We start from the raw sequence: 20,698 nt of genomic DNA, 5'->3' as shown, positions 1-20,698 counted from the left end.
TCTTATTTTTATAAAACTCTCTGAAGATAGATACTAGAAATATTAATTTTAATATAATGCCATCAATGCATATACATCATATGTTTGATACAAGACTAAGTACTCTCCTGAAGATTTAAAAAAAAAGAGGGATGTGGGAAAGTTTGTTTTCTTTAACAGTTCTTAAAAATTTAACTAAAGAAATCAGTGGCTAATATAACAACAACAGTATATGTATGTTTCATCCAAGAGCCTCAGTACTACTGCCTTGTTTTGTGTCAACTTGACACAAGCTAGAGTTATTTTGGAAAAAAGAACCTCCATTGAAAAAAAAAATCTTTCTACTAGATCGGCCCGTGTGAAAACCTGTGATGAATTTTCTTGATTGATGATTTATATGGGAAAGCACAGATCACTGTGGGTGGTTTCATTCAGGGACTGCTGGTCCTTGGTGCAACAAGAAAGCAAGCCAGTAAGCAACACTACTCTATGGCTAATAGTTTCTGCCTTCCTTGGCTTTGCTAGATGAGGAGCGGCATGCTGTAAGATCAAACAAACATTTTTTTTTAATTTTCATTTTTTTTATTAATTACACTTTATTCACTTTGTATTCCCCCATAAACTCCTTCCTCCTTCCCTCCCAATCCCACCTTCTGTCCCCCTTCCTCACTCATGCCCCTCCCCAAGTCTACTGTCCCCCTCTCCTTCCTTCTGATCTTAGTCTATCAGATCTCATCAGGAGTGGCTGCATTGTCATGGGGTCTTTCCGGAGACTCATACTCCAACCAAGTACCATGCATGGAGATAACCTAGAACCCCTGCATAGATGTAGCCCATGGCAGTTCAGTGTCCAAATGGGTTCCATAGTAATGGGAAGAGGGAGAGCCTCTGACATAATCTGATTGGCCTGCTCTTTGATCAAACATACTTTTACCTCACCAAGTTACATTTTTCAGGGTGTTTTATTTTAACCAAATAAAGAAAAAGATAATCCTTATTAAGACTTTCAGTAGACTTCTAAGGTTTGCACATATTACATATTCTGAATGTTCAAAAAACTTTAGAAAATCTACTTATAAATTTTTACCTATGTTTCTTTTCTTGATTTATATTTTAAATAAGTTTTAATTGAAAAGGAATCAAATCACTTCCCTGTTCCCCTTTTCAGCTTCATATAAGGCGATAAAAGCATATTACACATGCCATTGCACTGAAAATTGATATTAAATTAAGTAGCAATTTCATATTGTTTTCCAAGACAGCTGAGCGTGTGCAATTAAATAAGATAATAATATGCTTCAACTGAAAGATCAGTTGTATACCAAACAGTCTCAAACCTAGTTAGTAGGAAACTTTATAAAAATTAAGAAACTTCACAGAAACTTAGAAATTAAGTAACTCAAGTGCCTATAGATTTCTCTGTTTGTAAAGTGGCACACATAGTTTATCAAATACTAGCAATAAATTTTGATGCTTAGGATTGATATTTTGAATATAATTTATAGTTAATTTACTTACATATTAAAGAAACAAGCCTATTATTACTTCCATGTTCAACCTGATAAAAATGTAATGCATAATTTATAAAATGAGTGTGATATTTTATTGTCATTTGTTAGTGTTAATATATTAATTGTTAATGAGCCCAAACTTGGAATGAACTAAAAGGATGTATTTGCATGCGAATACATGGTACTATGTAGATATGAGTAACTGAAGTGCTAAGACCTACCCAGTCCATGTAGGGGAAAAGGGACATTGCCTGGGATGCTGAAGAAAGGGAGATTAGCAGAAGCGAGCACTCATTTCTCTCTCTATCCTGAACAATTCCCTGAATCTGCTACAAAAGTGAGCTCCTGACTAAGATAGCTGTGCTTAGGAACTGCGCATTAGCATAAATTGTTTATCTCTGGGGTTTGTGGGGTTTTTGTTTGTTTTTTAATGTGTTTTCTCAAGACAATGAAGTAACACAGTTTCAAACAATGAAGGTGTCGGGATGCAACAGGTCACTGATACGCAAAAAGACAGAAAGAGAAGCCAAAAGAAGACAATAAAGATGGTAAGTGTCTTTCTGGTTCCGGGTTACCTCACTCAGGACGGTATTTTCTAGTTCCATCCATTTATCTATGAAATTGCTTGATGTCCTTTTTTGTAACGCCTTAGTAGTATTCCATTGTGTAAGTGTACCATCATTTCTATGTTTAATTTTTTTTCGTTGAGAGACATCTGGGTTGTTTCCACTTTCTCGCTATGTGAATAAAGCTGCTATGAACACAACTGAGCACATATTCTTGTGGTGTGGTGGAGCGTTTTGAGGGTATATGCCGAGGAATGGTATAACTGAGTCTTGAGGTACAACTAGCCCCAGTTTTCTGAGAAAATGCCAGATTGATTTCCAAAGTCATTGTACAAGTTTGCACTGCCACCAGCACTGGAGGACTGTTCCCGTTGCTCCACTTCCTCTCCAGTATGTGCTGACTATTAATTTATCTATCTATCTATTTATTTATTTATTTATTTTTGAAATCTTCGCCATCCTGACCTGTGTAAGATGGAATCTCAAGGAGGGGTCTGTGATTAGACTGTAAATTGATTAAATAAACGAATATTTTTTTTTATAAAATGGAAACAATGAAAGAAAAAAAAAAAAAAAAAAGAAAAGAAAGGCAAATGTGCAGCTTTTTCTTCACACTCCTAACTAGAGACAGAAGCCTAAAAGACAAGCAAGTTTTTCTCTAGCCAGTGGTGCTTCCCCAGCCAGTGGACCTACCCAACAAATTCAGGCCACATAAGAACATATTTACTATAAAATATTGGGTCTATCAGCCCCCTGACTTTGTTCAAACTCACAAACCTAAAACAGTAGAGGAAGATCTGTAAAAAACTCTAGAAATCCCCACCTTCAAGTAAAGGTGGATTTTGGCTCCATGGTAGTTCCTTTTCCTTCTCTACTGGAAAGAGTTCTTGTTTCCTTTCTCTTTCTCTCTCCTTCCTGCCCACCCCCATTTCCCCATCCTCTCTCTTTCTCTCTCTCTCCTTTCAACCCTCCTCTCTCTCTCTCTTCCCTTTACCCTACTTTTTCTTCCATTCTTGCCTTCCCCCCTTTTCTACTCCTCCTTCTTGTTTCCTGCCCCACCCCCTTCCCCCCCCAAAAAAAAAGCACTGGTTGATTTTTTGCTGTGTCTTAGATTAATCTGCAGGTTTTATTGTATTTTTTTGATCCTGATTGTTTTTTTTTTCCTGCCTTTTAAATTCTGTAACTGGCAGAGGAAATAAACTGAACCAAGACCTATCAGTGTTAACAAATAATTAGGGGAAATAATTTTTCTCTTCAAGAAAGGAATTACTATCAAATTTATCTCTGATGATTCATAATAATTATTTAGTGAAACCTTTAAGTGACAATGATTTGACAAGTTGTAATAATAATAAAATGTTGAACTTTGTGTGAAGATGTACACATATTATAAGAAATTATAAATATTATTTCTCAAATTTATTTTAAAGGTATACAGATTCATAGATATGTCCACAGATATTGAAATGGGGGATATAATATAATGGATGGCAAATAAAAGGCTCTCAAACATAAAATTAGAAGACATTGAAAGAGCTGGAGGGGATAGGAGCTCCATAAGGAGACCAACAGGGCCAAAAATTGGGCTCAGGGGGTCCTGCAGAGACAGAAGACTCAACAAAGGACCATGCATGGAGAGGACTTAGACATTATGCTCAGATGTAGCCCATGGGCAGCTCAGTCTCTATGAGGGTTCCCTAGTGAGAGGAACAGGGGCTGTCTTTGAGATAGACTCAGTGGCCTACTCTTTGATCACCTCCCCCTGGCAAGAGGGCCTAATTAAGGTGGCCACAGAGAAAGAAGGTCTAGAAACTCCAGATGAGACCTGATAGGCTAAGGTCAGGTAGTAGGGGAGGAGAACTGAGAACTGCCCCTATCAGTGGACTAAGGGAGAGATGTGGTGGGCAGGGGGGGGGAGTGGAAAGGAGGGTGGGATGAGAGAGGGGGCAAAAGCTGGGATACAAAGTAAAAAACCTGCAATAAATAATAACAATCAAGAAAAAAATTTACAAGCCAGAGAGAAAATCATTATCTGCAAGCTAAGAGTCATCCTCAGAGAAACCAAGCTTATTGATCTTAAACTCTAGGTCTCTAGATGTGTAAGACAGTAATGTTGTACCACAATTTCTACATCCATTCTTCAATTGAGGGGCATCTGGGCTGTTTCCAGCTTCTGGCTATCACAAATAAAGCTGCTACAAACGTGGTTGAGCAAATGTCCTTTTTGTGTACTTGAGCCTCTTTTGGATATATGCCTAGGAGTGCTATGGCTGGATCTTGAGAAAGCGCTATTCCTAGTTGTCTGAGAAAGCACCAGATTGATTTCCAGAGTGGTTGTACAAGTTTACATTCCCACTGGCAGTGTAAGAGGGTTCTCCTTTCTCCACAACCTCTCCAGCATGATACATCTACACAATGGAGTATTACTCAGCAATGAAAACTAAGGGAATCGTGAAATTTGCAGGTAAATGGTGGGACCTGGAAAGGATCATCCTGAGTGAGCTGTCCGAGAAGCAGAAAGACACACACAATATACACTCACTCATATAGACATGTAACATAGGATAAACCTATTTAAACCTGTACATCTAAAGAAACTAATCAAGAGAGGACCCTGACTAAAACGCTCAATCCCCATCCCAAAAAGCAAAGAGTATGGACATCAGAAGAAGAAGAAAACAGGAAACAACCTACGAACCTGCCACAGAGGGCCTCTGAAAGGCTCTGTCTTGCAGACTATCAAAGCAGGCGTTGAGCCTTATGGCCAACTGTTGGGCAGAGTGCATGGAATCTTATGTAAGAAGTGGGAAATAGTAAGATCTGGAGAGGACAGGGTCTCCACAAGGAGAGCAAAAGAACCAGAAAATTTGAACACAGGGGTCTTCCCAGAGACTCATACTCCAACCAAGTACCATGCATGGAGATAACCTAGAACCCCTGCACAGATTTAGCCCATGGCAGTTTAGTGTCCAAGTGGGTTACATAGTAATGGGAAGAGGGACTGCCTCTGACATAATCTGATTGGCCTGCTCTTTGATCACCTCCCCCTGAGGGGGGTGCAGCCTTACCAGGCCACAAAAGATGACAATGCAGCCACTCCTGATGTGATCTGATAGACTAAGATCAGAAGGGAGGAGAGGAGGACCTCCCCTATCAGTGGACTTGGGGAGGGGCATGGGAGTAGATGAGGGAAGAAGGGTGGGGTTAGGAGGGAATGAGGGAGGGGGCTATAGCAGGGACACAAAGTGAAAAAAATGTAACTTATAAAAAATAAATAAATAAAATTTTAAAAAGTGAAAAAATAATGTTATTTTACAATCTCCCAGAATATTTAGAGTATCAGATTCTAATATCTTTTTTTTTTTCAATGCAGTTTATTCAGGAACCTTGAACAATCCTCGGACCCTGGGGAAAGCCAGCCCACAGCTTAAATAGCCTCTGGGTAGCCAACCCAGGCGTGCCAGGTGGGCAATGCAGATAGGTCCACATACATGGAAGCAAGCCAGATCCTCAGCCTTAGCCAAATGTGGAATTGTTCCTGACAGAGAGCACTCACCATCGGGAAGGTGGAAGGCGGAAACCAGCTCCATCTTTAAGGCATAGCATTCCGCAGCTCTCTACAGTTCCCCCTTTTTGTTTTAGATGCATCAGGCAAGAGTAGAGGTCTGATCTCTGATATTAGAAATAAATTGGGACTTTGTACTGATGTTCATTTAGGTGTCATCCACCCAAAGAGCATCAGACCCGTCTGATACCTTTTTCTCAGAGGCGGGACCTGGGGCATCAACCCGAATGCAATCAGACATGCTCTTCTCTGGGTCCAAAGCGGCTGACCCTGAGTGCAGTGCTTAGCCTCGCATCCTGAGTGTAACATTTTAGCTTTTTATGGTATCCAACCATGCTTGGGGAGAATGTCCTGCTTCAATGGCTGTAAAGGCCTGAATGATCATGGCTGCATCACACTGTTGTGAGACTCTAATCTTGCATATATACCACAGGCAAACCAAGGAGACCAACACCAGAAGGCCTGCTAACGCTCCCATGCCCGCCCATTCCTTCAGATGATTCATGGCTGCAGCAATCCATGTTGATAATCCTGTGGCTAGTCTTGCGTCCACTCTGGTAGAATTTACTGTGACAATGGCCACTCTCAGCTGCCCAATCGTAGTATCGAATTCTCCAGTCCAATTACCTAAAATATAGCTCGACAATTGTTTAGACAGATTTGCAGCACAGGAAAAATTCTCATGTTATATGCTAGTGACTCAAAGTCCAGCATATTTTCATTGACAGCCAAGTTGAGCGATTTGCCATAGGGTATCAATTTGCTCCTGCACGAGGTCAATCTCTTATAGCCAAATATCAATTTATCAATTGTATTTTTCTTTTATTTTTTCATATTTTATTTTTTAAGACAAGGTTTCTCCATATAGTCTTGCCTATCCTGGAGATTAGTTTCTAGACAAGGCTGGCCTCAAAGTCACATAGCTCTGCCTCCCAGATGCTGATATTAAGGCCCTGTGCCACTACACTGCCAGGCTAATTTTTCATGACTTTGACACCACTCTGCAAATTCTGGAGATTCTTTTGCAACACAGTGTGCATTATTTCAAGTTTTTATAATCTTGTGAAATTGTTGGAAGTCTAAAACAAAGGTGTACAAAATGCTGATGTCCAGTTAAATAACTAAGCCTGCTGAATCAAATCTTATTTAGCAGAGTAATCAGACTTGAATGATTGCACCAATAATCAAAGGCCTTCACTTGCTCCTATTTTAAAACATCTGAACACAAATTATTCGCTAATTAAGCCTTACTGATGACAAGAAATTGAATAAATGTGTTCACATTAAATAAGCCAACTGTTAAACAACAACAACAACAACAAATTAAGCTCAGTCCCCCAGCCCCCAGTACCAATAGAATATAAAGAAAAATTAACAGGTAATCTTGGCTCATGAATATGTATATATTTCTCTATTCATTTAAGAAACATAAAACATGAACTATAATTTGGAATACCAAATCAAGTATGATGTCAGAAAATTAATTGGAATATTTACTATTAAAGAGGTGTACTATCCACCACCATGTAACTGGCTTTAAACTATGACACTGAAAATGGAATGGGCTAGGGTTACAAATTTTTACTAATATTCAAGTAGAACCCCTGTTCCCCTTACTCGGGAACCCACATGGTGACTGACCTGCCTGTGGGCTACATCTGAGCAGTGGGTCTAGGTCTTCTCCCTGCTTGGTCCTCGGTTAGTGCATAAGTCTCTGCAGGATGACCCGGTCCCAGATATCTTAGTTTTGTTGGTCTCCTTGTAGGACTCCTGTTCTTTCCAGGTTTCTCCAAACATTGTTAAGGACTTTTGCAACAAAGTATAGAGATCAAAGCTGTGCACGTAATTGGAGAATGGCTATTTCTACATTTCATAATATCCATTATTATTCACTGTCATCAATGCTAATGCAAGAGTTATATTCAAAAATCCTCAGAAAAGAACTTACAATTTTCTTTTTCTGAAGATGTATAAAAACCCCATTATTCCAAGTGTCATTAAGATATTTATCTTTCAACTGGTGGCTTTCCAAATTTCCTTTCTTCAATTGTCTAAATTATTTTTATTATTTTTTTGTCTTTTCTCTCTATCTGCATCTGCTGACTTTGTTGTGGTATCAAAATGGGACATCTCCAGGATTAGAGATGAATACAGCAAAAGACCCTGCCTTGGAAAGGAGCTTTGGCAGCCTTGTGTTCTCTACATGATACTCAGCCTTGTTCTAGCCAAAATTTTCTCATGTGTTCCTTATTTAAGCATTCCGTGTCTATGTGCAGTATTTCAGCGACAAAGGAGCTACCAGTTCAGCAGTCTCGGAAGACATCTCAGTAGGAAAGTTATTTGAATTATTCTTGAAAGAAACCTCAGACTAATATAGTGTTACATATGCACCAGGGAGTTGCAAATAGCGTGGCCAGTTCTGTACTATTCTTTATTTTATCCTGCTACTTTTCAACACATTTTTTTCATCTCAGTGGTAAACAAGCAACTAAACACTTGTTGGTATAGATCTCCAATTGGTGAAAATGGAGATTTACCAAAGTCTGGAATTCAACAGCAACTTTTCTGAGGTATAAGAAAGCTTTTCACTGTAGTTTTTAGCTATTGTTTAGATTTAACTTGATTTCTTGAGATAATCTTTTCACTTATAAGTTTTATGTTATATGTTATATTTTACTTTTGATTTTGTGCTGAAATATCAAAGAAAAATAACTCATTTAGATTGACTGAAAAAGGAATACAAGAAGTTGGAAGCAGCCAAAATGGATTACATAGATTAATCAGATGAAGAAATGAGACGGGTACAAGTTAAGTTTAATTATTTGCTTAGTTATTTAACATGAAAATAAAATGTAAGTTTTAATATTTCCCCTGAAGTTTATAGCACATGGTTAATTAACAATATTAGATTTCCTTTCAGTGCTACAAAATATTTATATGAATAAATATGATATTTTAGAATATGAAATGTTGATAAATTATCTTTTCTATGGAGATAAATTCTTTACAAAATGGAAGATAAAGCCCAATGTGTTTGTATACAACATGATAGCAAGTTTCTCATAGTTGGATATTTCCCATTCTGTCCCTTTTACCTCACCTCTATTCTTCACTGTCTATAAAATGGAAAAATAATAGCTAAGAACTCTAGGAAGTTATCATCATGCTATAACATTTGTGAAATTTTCAAGTATACATGGACTTACCTTTTGACTTCCTTCATTAGCCTTTTTGAGATGAACATAGCTGTGTATGCTTGCTGATTCTGTGCATTCTCTCAAATCACTTTCACACTCTTAAAGCTACATTGGAATGTAGCATGAATGGTATCTTCAGTATATCTCAAGTAACTTGTGATTCATCCTAATAATAAAGGTGTTATAAAATTATCTCTTAAAGAATGTTCAATCGGGGGCAATATCTGCATGCCAGTGAAATTTCAAGATATTTCCCATTATGTCTTCTTAAAAGTTCCAGTAAAAATCTACTTTTAAATGGTTATTTTTTATTACTTTATTTTTTTTTATCAGTTACATTTTATTAACTCTGTATCCCAGCCGTGTCCCGATCCCTCATTCCCTCCCAGTCCCTCCCTCCCTCCCTCATCTCCACTGTGCCCCTTTCCAAGTCCACTGATAGGGGGGACGTCCTCCCCATTCATCTGATCCTGTTTTATCAGGTATCTTCAGAACTGGCTGCAAAGCCCTCCTCTGTGGCCTAACAGGACTGCTCCTCCCTTCGGGGGTGGGGAGACCAAAGAGCCAGTCATTGAGTTCCTGTTAGAATGCACATCCCATCTGTTTTAAATGGTTTTTAAAGTTTGCACTTCTATCCATGCTTCTCTAAATATTCTAGAGTCTCAAATCTAGACCATTTGAGGTTTCAGTAAAGGATTCTACAATATCAAGAAGACAGTTTCGTTAATGTCAATTCTACTTCGTTTTATGTGTCAACTAAATTAAACTGTCACAGACTACTAAAAATTCTCCAAGTTTTGGCACTTTTCCTTTTCCACAGGACTAATATAATAAATTTTTCTCAGGAAAATATTTATTTTGGAGTTGGTAGAGTGTGAAGAAGCCACCAGCTCTCTTTGCATTTAAAATGATAATACAGGATAGTAAACTTGTGATATATTTTTGAGTGAGCATTTGTCTGTTCTGTTGACCTCATTATCTTATATCGGATGCATTATGAACACAGAGAGGGACTAATTATTTCAGTTTCCTCTTGCCAGCAGGCTATAGACTCACAAGAAGACACTTACTCCTATGTTGTGAACTACTTCTATTCATTAAAACCTTCTAGTCTAACACCAGCTGTCATCTCTGTCCTGACTTCTTTGACCAAAGAAACAAACCGCTAAAAATGACCATCAAAGGCAATTACCCTAAAGGTACTTCGCTGATGTACTAAAATCCACGTAAGCCACAGAGCTGAAGCAGATATATTTCATGTAAACTTTGTTGTATTAAACAAACTTTGGGGCCTCCTTTTCATTTGTAGATGAAGTGGGTAATGGTTACTTTGTTTGAATCCTAATATTATGTAACTTAGCTATGTTGAGGTGGTTTTAGGATGTTTCCCTAATGTCATTTTAATTTGTTCAATTTTCTGATTCAGTCTTGTAAACAAAAACAAACAAACAAACAAATGGCAATGACACTTTATCTTGTTTTTTCTGAGGGGGGTATGTCTATGTTTTTATTTTTATCTGATATTATCTTATCAAATGTATAAAAATGTTAAAAATTTGCTAAAAATATGTTGATGTTGACAATCCTTTCTGAATGGAAAATTCTCTTCCTTCAGATTCTCAGGAGGCTTAATGCCCAGTAGGATAAAATCTGCCTTCAGTAGAAACAAAGGAAGCCTCAGTTTCAAACATGATGAGGATGGGAAAGGTAGGACAGTGAAAGATGAGCCTCCCTCCTGACAGAACATAGAGAAATTCCTGAGTTGATGGCCAATGCTTCATTATCTCTATGTATCGATATTCCTGGCATCAATATCTACCAAAAGATAACATTCCTAAACTGGGTTTTCCAAGTGGCAACTTTATCCTTCACAATGACTCTGGTATGTCTCATCTTTGATTTGCTACTCAAATGGAGTATTTGCCGCATACCACCACTCATGCATGGCATTTTTTGCTTAGTCACAATAGTGTCCAATAATGTTTGAGGTAATAGTTGAGTCTTTGTGTTAAGTAATCTTTTTCATAATGACAAGGTTCACATTCATTAGAGGATTCAAAAATCAACCTCTTTGTGGACAAGAGCATTATAATTCTAAAAAGCGAACTAACATATGAAAGACTATATATAATTTAGCACTAGATATGTGTAAAACTTAGTCACATGACTTCAATTTGGCATGTTATTATATTATTATTTTTCATTGTGTTTAACAACAACCAAAACCATTGAAATTATTTTCCTTCTTGTTCATACATTTCGATGTCATTTACTGCATATTAGGACACGTATCTGTATTAGGAACAGATAGACATATGTACAAGGACGTATAGCTGTCATAACAGCTGTGAAGCTATCTCATCCAAATTTTTCTTGAAGGGCTGAAAGATGGCTGAGTTGTTAATAGCACTTATCCTCTCAAATGATCTCAGTCCAATTCCTCATGCCACCTGTAAATTTGCAACGATTCATAACTGGTTCAAGGGGGATCCTTCTGACTTCTGTTGGTACCAAGTGCATATATAATGCCTATACACATAAGCAAGCCATAAACTCACAGATAATATTATGTGAAGAGAACTAATAAAAACTTTGAGACTGTGTTTGTTCTATATGGTCCGTCTTTCCTATATGCATTTTTACCTGTTTATTTTATAGTTCTATATACTTTTTCTCATTATACTTAAGACTGACAAAGTCAACACTACCTCACTCAACAATAAGTGATTATAACTGTGAATAAAAATAATACTGTATCATCTTAACCAAATCATGTTCTTGAAGCATGTAATAAATATAAAACAGAATAAAATCAAAAGTAGAGAGCCTAATTAATTTTACAAAGCAACTGTGTAAATGACATCCCAATCAAAATGCTGTCATATTTTACACCTGTAAACATATTCTATTTATATTTAACTTTGTAAGTGAAATTGCATTTTATGATCACATCAAAGTGTTCTTGAAGAGGATTGACAAAACCCTGCATTGTTTGAGTAATCAAGCCTGCATTCAGTTTTTGATTGCTCACTATATTATTCAAAAGCTTTTGGCTGAGCCGAACAAAGAGAAATGGATCCAAACCAGTTATGAACCTCCTTTTGTACATTTCTACTTCCTCATTTAATAAATAACTATATTAGGTAGTCACAAGCCTATAAAATTTCAATCCAAAACTATACAGTCATGCCTGAATGTATGAGGTGCTGTGATAATGGCTATAATTTTAGAGTATACATTGTACTTTGTGATCCCATTAGAACTTAACTGAGCAGATCCAAAATTATTAGATATTACCTAAAAGTTATAACTTAGTTATAACCATGTCTTTTTCTTAAAGAGACCAATTCCCAACTTTTGACTCCAGTTTTAAATTTAATTAAATTGCCATCAGCAAGTTCCTGCTTCTGTTTTCTGAACGACTGTAGGATTCACTAGTAACAAGTAATTAATTTATTTGCTATGCATTCAATGCAACCAAGCACCATGTTATGCATGACAGTTCTAATTTGTGACAATTAGGGGCACATGGGAAATACAAGGACAATCCATCCAGGATACTTGCAGTGCCACACATACATATTGAGATTTGTCTAGAGAATTAATCAAGTCGATTGAACTAAGAAGAAAACTTTCTTTTTAACTATTGTCAGCTCCTTGTAATGAATTTATTTGTTTCATATCGTCTAGATGATAGTGAGAGCTTCATTGTGATGGGTTGCAAATATTATTGTGAGATCCATTTACTCCTGCACCAGTTCACCTTTCCCTGGAAATCTAGGCTTTTCTTTAGACTTTCCTTAGAGACTAATCTACACAAAGTTACCCTGGCTTTGATCCATTTATTGAAAAGTACTGTTCCACCATAGAGCACCCCATCAAAACTGAGTCTATAATATGCAGCATTACCATTTTATTTCTGCTTTATCAAATCTTCAGGGTAGTAGATAAATTAGATGTGATATAGCAGATATAAAGTTTATTCTTACTGAGCATGCCAGGTTGAGAAGATGCCAATCCTCAATATTTGCGCTCTCTCTCTCATCCCTGCACTTCTTGCAGTCAGGGTAAGCTTTAGGTCAAAAGTTCTGTGGGTGGGTTGGTGTCCCCCTCCCTCCACTGGACGTCCTTCCAGCTAGGGCTAGGTGGTTGGACTATTCAGTCTTCATGGACTCCTCAGCTAGGAGTCTCAGCTGGAAAACCGCATATCCTTCTAAATGGCTATCCTTTCGCAGGTCTCCAGCTTTTCTCAGAGATAACTCCCTGGGTTTCCCTTCTCTTTCTCAGCCCTCACACCTCCCACCCCTGCTCTTTTCATACCTGATCCCAGCTTTCGCTCCCCTCCCCACATCCTCTCCCATTCAGTTCCCTCTCTTCATCTCCTTGCAATGTCTATTTTATTTCTCCTTCTGAGTGGGATTCAATTCTGCCCCTCCCCCGAACCATTTTTGTTACTTAGCTTTTTTAGGTCTGAAGGAACATCCAACAAATGACTGGCCCAATCTTAGACCTAACGTATAAGAGGGAGCCAACACCCAAGACTATTAATGATACTCTGCTATGCTTACAGACATCCTTTGAGAGGATGTCCTTTGAGAGGTGTCCTTTGAGAGGATCTATCCAGCATCCGATGGAAAGAGATGCTTAGACCCACACAGGCAACTTTTAGGAAGAGCTCAAGAGTCTTGTGGAAGAGTGGAAGAAAGGCTAGAAGGTCATAAAGAGGAAAAGAACTTCTCAAGAAGACCAACAACCTCAACTTACCTAGACCCAGAGGGATTTACAGAGACTGAAGCACTAACCAAAGAGCATGGGTGGACTAAACCTATGGCCCCTGACCCATACTTAACTTATGGGTCCCCTTTCAAGTAGAGCAGGGGTTGTCTAGGATATAGACTCTATTGTCTGCTTTTGGATCACTTTCTCCTAAATGGGCTGCTTTGTCTGGTCTCAGTGGAAGAGGATGCGCTTAGTCCTGATGCAACTCAATTTGTGAGGGTGGGTTTGGGAGGGGGCTTCCTTTTTCTGAAGAGAAGGGGAGGGGCAAAAGGGGAAAAGGGTGGAACGAAGGGACAGAGTGGAAAGGAGGGAGGAGGCTATTATCGGGATGTAAAATGAATAAATAAATAAATTTAATTAAAAAACAAAAAAGAAGATGGTAACCCTAGGAATTTTAAAGTAAAGAAATTATTCCTGGAAAAATCCATTATCTTTTTTTTTTTTTTTTTTTTTTTTTTTTTTTTTTTTTTTAAGACAGAAGCCATAATATAATTCTTAGGCCAGCCTTCCTGCTCTGATGATACCATGGTTATCTATATTAATCATAGATATCATTGCATCCAATAAATATAACAAGCACAATTGTATTAGGGTTTGTAGTTGTTTGTTTGTTTTTGTTTTTGAGAAGAGGGGAGGGATTTTTGTTCACATAAATAGCTCTTTGTAATTAACTTATTTAACTTCCCAAGGATTCAAGATTGTCTAATTCGACTCCTTACTGTATTAAACTTCCCTTTCTATATACAGAACTCTGAAGTTTTCTAGTTTATTCTGCATCTCTATGGATTCCTATTCCTCTGTACTAGGTTAGAAATTCCCTACTGGTAGGATTTCAGTGGAATGATTTTTTAAAAGATATTTCTCTATAATTAACATCTATAATGCATTATATCTACACTGAGCTGCATCTGTATCCTTTAGTCCTTCATTCAGGCCAAGCAGAGTATACCATGTCCTCTCTGAAACTATGAATATATATAATGAAACATGCTCCACAGTTAATAACAAATTTAGAAAAGTTTTTTTTAGGACTACAGTAGATAATATAGAATAACATTTTAGGAGGCCTTCATGTTTGGGGTGGGTGTCTATATCTGTATGCTTGAGTGTTTATGAGTACACATGTGTGTCAATGCCTGAAATTAATACCTGTGTCTTCTTTGGTCACTCTCACTATATTTATTGAATGAAGATTTCTCACTAAACCAAATGTTCACTTATTATAGGTTGGTTGGTATCCAGCTTGATCAAGGGATCTCTTTTCTCTGTCTCCCAAGTGCTGGGATTACTGATAGCTGCCATGTCAGCTTTAAAAAAAAATGCTGCTGAAGATCCAGATTCTGAAACTCACACTTGGGTTTCACGTTCTTTACCCACTCAGCAATGCCTTCAACCATTAGAAGAGTATTTTTAAAATGTTGGTATATGAAAACATATACACATATATGTATAAAAGTTAAACACATATGTGTGTTCAATATTGACATAGTATTTATACTGTTAATATTATTGCTTCATTTTTACCAGTTGCAATATTTAAATGTAAACCCAAATTTTAAAGTCTAAAACAACTATTACAGTACAATATTGGCTAAAGTAAATGGTATTAGCAATGTATCAAATATGACACTCAAACTTTAGTTTGTAATGGTTATCAAGATCATACTGAATAAAATAAACATAATTAACTTACCAAGTATGATCTTCAAATTTAGTTTGCTGTGGTTATCAAGGTTAGCAGCAAATGTCAAGGCCTAGATATACTACTTTACATAGCATGTAGTGCCTCTTCAGAAATTATGCCCTTTCAGGCAGAGAAATGAACATTGCAGAATAATAGCAACAAAGTCACCATGGAAATAATTCAACATGATGTTGTCATTATTTAAAAACAGAATATCAGTTTGAAGACTAAAATCAACTTTATTGTGTCTGGAACTCCTAGAACATATCCTGGACCTGCTGTGAGTGACCTACAGGCCATGAAGCTTTGATATATGTTTAATACACTACACGTTTTCAAGTTGTTTCAGGGTCCTATACAGAGCGATGTTAGAGTCTTAATTGTTACCGCTGCAATCCATTATTATATCATTAAGAAATATAGAAGGGAAGTTATTGGTTTGCTATTTTTTCAGACATGAGGCTATTATGTAGCTTAGGGAGGCCTTAAACTCACTATACAGCTGAGGATTACAATAAAATTCTCCTGCCTGGCTCTGCCAACCAAATGCTGTAAATATAAAAGTGTGCCACACTTGCCAAGCTTTATGCAGCAGTGGGGACAGGAAACACAGGAGTTCATGCTTGCTAGTAAAGCTCATACCTAACCCAAGAGGAGGAATTCAAAGCTTGTTTACAGACGACTCATCCTCTCACTAATTATATGCTGCTGCAACAAATTCTTCAAGACAACTCATCATGAAATTGCAGGTTAGGTATTTTCCAATCAGGAGTTTAATTCTGTTACTTTCTTGATCAGAATAATTCTATATAGGGTACAAAAAGAACAAATCAATGTTAACAAATATTTACATTGTGAAATAAAATGAACAAGAATAGTGGAAAACAACCTGAAAACAACAGAGTACAGTGGGAAATACTGAATTTTTTTAACATCTCCTTTGCCTGTTGAATTTGTGATTTACATTGTCTTCTGCCTTGAACTAAAAGAAAAAGTTTTGTAAATTAACATAAAAAATCTTAAATAAATAAAGAATCTATAATTTATCATGGTGGGCACAAACATATCCCAAGATAAGAGAACCACACCTAACAATGAACTGATTGATGTCTTTGGAAGCAAACCTTGTAAAGCAGTGATCAATTTAAACCTCCACACAGCCTCTGTCTGACTGAATCTGGACAACAAAGAAAATCACTGACAATTCTTGTTTATAAAATCAACCACGTGCATGTTTAAATATATACATATATATATTTATAAATATATATACATTAAAATATATTGGAATGGAAAATAATGAAAAAGCAATTATAAAATCCTCTAAAGAAATTCATCTTCTAAGGGGCAGATAAAATGTCTTAGAGGCAATGTATAATGAGGGACAATGAGTGTGACAATTCCATAGATAAATGATGGAGGAACATTATCTAAAACAAGAGTAGAATGTTTGAATAGAATAAAAGAAGGAATTGCTCTACAGCACAACAGCTCTCTAACCAGGACAATGTATTCCAAATTTCTCTTACTGCACAAGAGGAAGGATAAAAATAATTTCATATTTTCATAAGTTCAAAGTGCTTTTGACAAAAAAATGCAATATTAAAGAGTAAGATAACATCAAGTTAGTGTAAAAATAATATGAACTGGGGAAATTCTAAACATAGGAGAACATCTTATTTTAAATTAAACTATGTCATTAATTCTATTAAGTATAAAAAATCAAACATCCAGTATAAAGTTAAAATGTACATTATTAAAAAAAAGTTAAAAAATGAGAGGAGGGACTGGAGGTAGGAGAACCTGAGGGAAGGATGGGGAGAAGAGAAGGGCAAGGGCTGGATCAGGATATAAAGAGATGAAATTAATAAATAAATAGAGAGAATTAAACAATAAAATTTAAATAATAGTTCATACAAATTGAAAAGTAGAAAATATTTTACACTAACATGAAAATACATAAATCACGTAAGGTCACTACAGCAATGTAAGATAACTTGTTGCTATGAGTGACTATGACGAAGTGAGAGATGCAACGGGAAATTCAGATCTTACTGGAAGTGCTTCTCTTGCATGACAGATGCCCAATACACAACTAAAAATGAAATTAAAATCAAGTTATGTTATCTGCTCACATTAAGGTAACACTCATCATGGTTATTATCTAAAACAATCAGCTATTGATGAGAAAACTAAACTATATGAACTGACATTATCATCTCTTTGGAATGGACTTAAATGCCCGAGGCATTCTGAACCTTCAAGCCCTGCTGTGGGTTAGGAAGCATAAGCAGTAATATATCCAGTTTTCTTTGAGTGGCTCTTCTTTGCTCCAGTGACCTTGCTTAAGGCTGGCCCAGCAGTGGGAAGATATTGTTCTCAGATCTTATCCCAACTGGCTCAAAAGAAGAGCTGTAGCCCAATTTCAGGTGGAATGCAAGGTCAGGAAATAGAGCTGAGGAAATATATTGCCACCAATTAAAATTTTCTGGTTAAATATGCAAAATTATGAGACATATTTTAAATTAAAGATGGGGACATCTATGCCTGGATAGAAGAGAACACCTTGAATCCACTAATGAAGATGTTTATAGCTGAAAAGGAAGTTTATGCTAGCACTAGCAACAAGAATTTATTCTCATTGTTTTATTTGATAGATTATTAATGTGGACTCTTAAAATACTCAATATTAAATAAAGTTGAGATGAAAAATGATGATTTAGTCACATAGAATGGTTGGAGCTCATTTAAGTTTTGGAATTCATTAAACTACAAATGACTCCATTGAAATCATTATTACCCAAATCACCAACGTCTAACTTAACACAGTAAGGCTTGATTCATATTGACGTATTTCTTTTAAATACATTGAGTAGTTTTATGTTTTTATATGCTTCTACCACAATTTAATCTCTATCACTGAAAGGAATAAGTGTAGAAAGAACACACAGTTAGTACACAGAATTTTCCAGAAATTTAACTCTAAATAATATTGGAATCATAATTCACTTAAAATATGTACTTGGATTTAAAATATTAAATATAGAAACAAATCTTCAAATTTTGCATTGATACATGAAAAAATAAGATTTTGTGTTTACCTTGTTTAATGGGTATTCAAATATTTTGATGTAGGAACATGAAGAAAAATATCAGAATTGAAAAGAACTGAAGTAACTAAGGATAATCTGAAACTTTAGGCACACTTAAATATCAGACTAAAAAGAAAAAAATATTAATTAAAAATCTTCTCTAATTACAATACACCTTTATTGACCATGAGTTAAAATAATCTCATCTAGTAATATCTGTTGTGTTGATTTGTTATGAATAGTTATCTCTAGCCAAAAAATTAAACTATTGTCTGCATAGCTCTACTTGAAAATAGTGGATACTTGTTCCTTAATTTTTAAAAGTTAAAGATTTTTTTAACTGAAAATTAAAATAAAACTTTTAGCTTTCATTATACAATGGCATAAGGTATTCTTAAACCCAAAAGAAAATATTTACCATTCGTGATGAGATCTGATAGGCTAGGGTCAAATAGAAGGGGAGGAGGACCTCCCATATCAGTGGACTAGGGGAGGGGCAGAAGAGGAAAAGAGAGAGGGAAGGTAGGATAGGGAGCAAATGAGGAAGGGAGCCACAGCCAAGATACAAATTGAACAAAATATAATGAATGATAATAATAATAAAAATATTTAGGTATATGAAATACAATTCTACACTATTATTTAAAATCATTGATTTTTTTTTCTACAAGTATTCTTAAAATACAAAGCCAAGCTGCATGAAGTAATCATTTAGAAAAGTATCTCCCATGGAGGATTTTCAATTTGGACTGTCTTAGGCTGGGATAAGTTACAATGGCTAAAATTCAAATTACAATATTTAAGCATCAATTTGTTCTCAAATTTGAAGGCGTAAAATCAAGAGCGCAATGTGGAAATGAATTTGCAATTAGGTTCTCATCTGGAAATAGCAGAAATAAAAACATATGATTTAAATGGCCTTTCTTATTTGCATATTTAAGAAATAAGTAGAAACAGACCACTCTAAATGACTTACATTTTAATTAGTTGTGTAACCTTAGGTTTGTGTTTCAGAACTCTCCATCTTAAAACAATACTAACACCATGAGACCTATTTTATTCAGATATTGTGTTACCTGCTCTTGAGCTAAGCCACAATTTAGGAACTCAATTGTAGCTCAAGTGAGCATTGTATATACTTGCAAACTGCTGTGCTCACCACTTTTCTGCAACCATGCTTGGGCTGTTCAGTAGGTGCATAAAGCAAACTCTACCAGTAATCATTTCCATTTGCAACTGGCGTTGAGCCAAGCTTCCTCAGACAAAAGGACTTAGTTTTTAACAGTCATACCATTTGTTAACTTATCAAGCCAAAACATAATAAGCCAATTAAAAGCTGCCAATATTTTCATGCACCTCCAAAGGTAGATTTATGTTGAAAATTTTAAACAAAACATCAGAAATTACATTCAACACTTCTAATGGAATATTTCTACTTGCTGAAATAACACTGAATGTGTTCCTAAAATAAAAGAGAAGAGAGTGAAATGAAAATTTGTAAATACTTGGGGAAAAAAAGAGAACAAGGAATAATAAAGAATTTTTCCACAAAGGAAGGCCAATGGGTCAACTTGATAGATAACTCAGATACAAGAAACAGCCTGCACATGAATAGCAATTGGTCAGTTCAGACTTGAGTTTTTCTCTCCACTGGTGATCTCAGACGCTACAAGTAAAGGTCATATGATTAGCCCACATGAAACTATCAAAACAATAGTTAAAGATACCTATAGAAAGATGAGCAGCTTCTGAATAAAAATCTGGCACTTAAACCATGTAGGAAGTAAACTATAAAAAATAAACACAAAACCCCAAGCAAATTAAAACAAGAAGCTCAATGTGAGAGAGATAATATACAAAATTCATTTGCCTGTTTCCATACCAGAGAGCCCAACAATCATTGTGTCATCATAAAGGAAACTGCCTAACTTATAAATACTTTTATTAGAAAACAATACAAGTCATGAATTGCAGATTCCTGAACTCTCTTCATCATATCCAGTCTCTAAGGAAGAAAATGATGTTATGAAACTACTACATTTTTAAAAATTGGCAACTAAATGTTTTCATATATAGCCTTGAAACAATTTGAATGTCTTCATATATATATTTTAAAAGTATACTTTTATATAGATACTGAACTCTTGGCGTAATTTCCAAAAGCACATTCAAAAGGAGAGCAAAAAAAAAAAAAGGCATTTGCACTGATTGGCGTGTTTTATACAGTAAGCAATGTATGGTGTATCACTGAGATTCCTCCTTTTCACTTGCATGCTCCTGCTACTGCTCCAGTTCTTGCCACTGCCTCACTTTTTTAAAATATGA

This window comes from Meriones unguiculatus, chromosome 7, assembly GCF_030254825.1.
Source record: "Meriones unguiculatus strain TT.TT164.6M chromosome 7, Bangor_MerUng_6.1, whole genome shotgun sequence".
NCBI classification, from domain to species: Eukaryota; Metazoa; Chordata; class Mammalia; order Rodentia; family Muridae; genus Meriones; species Meriones unguiculatus.
Note: the sequence above shows the minus strand (reverse complement) of the source record.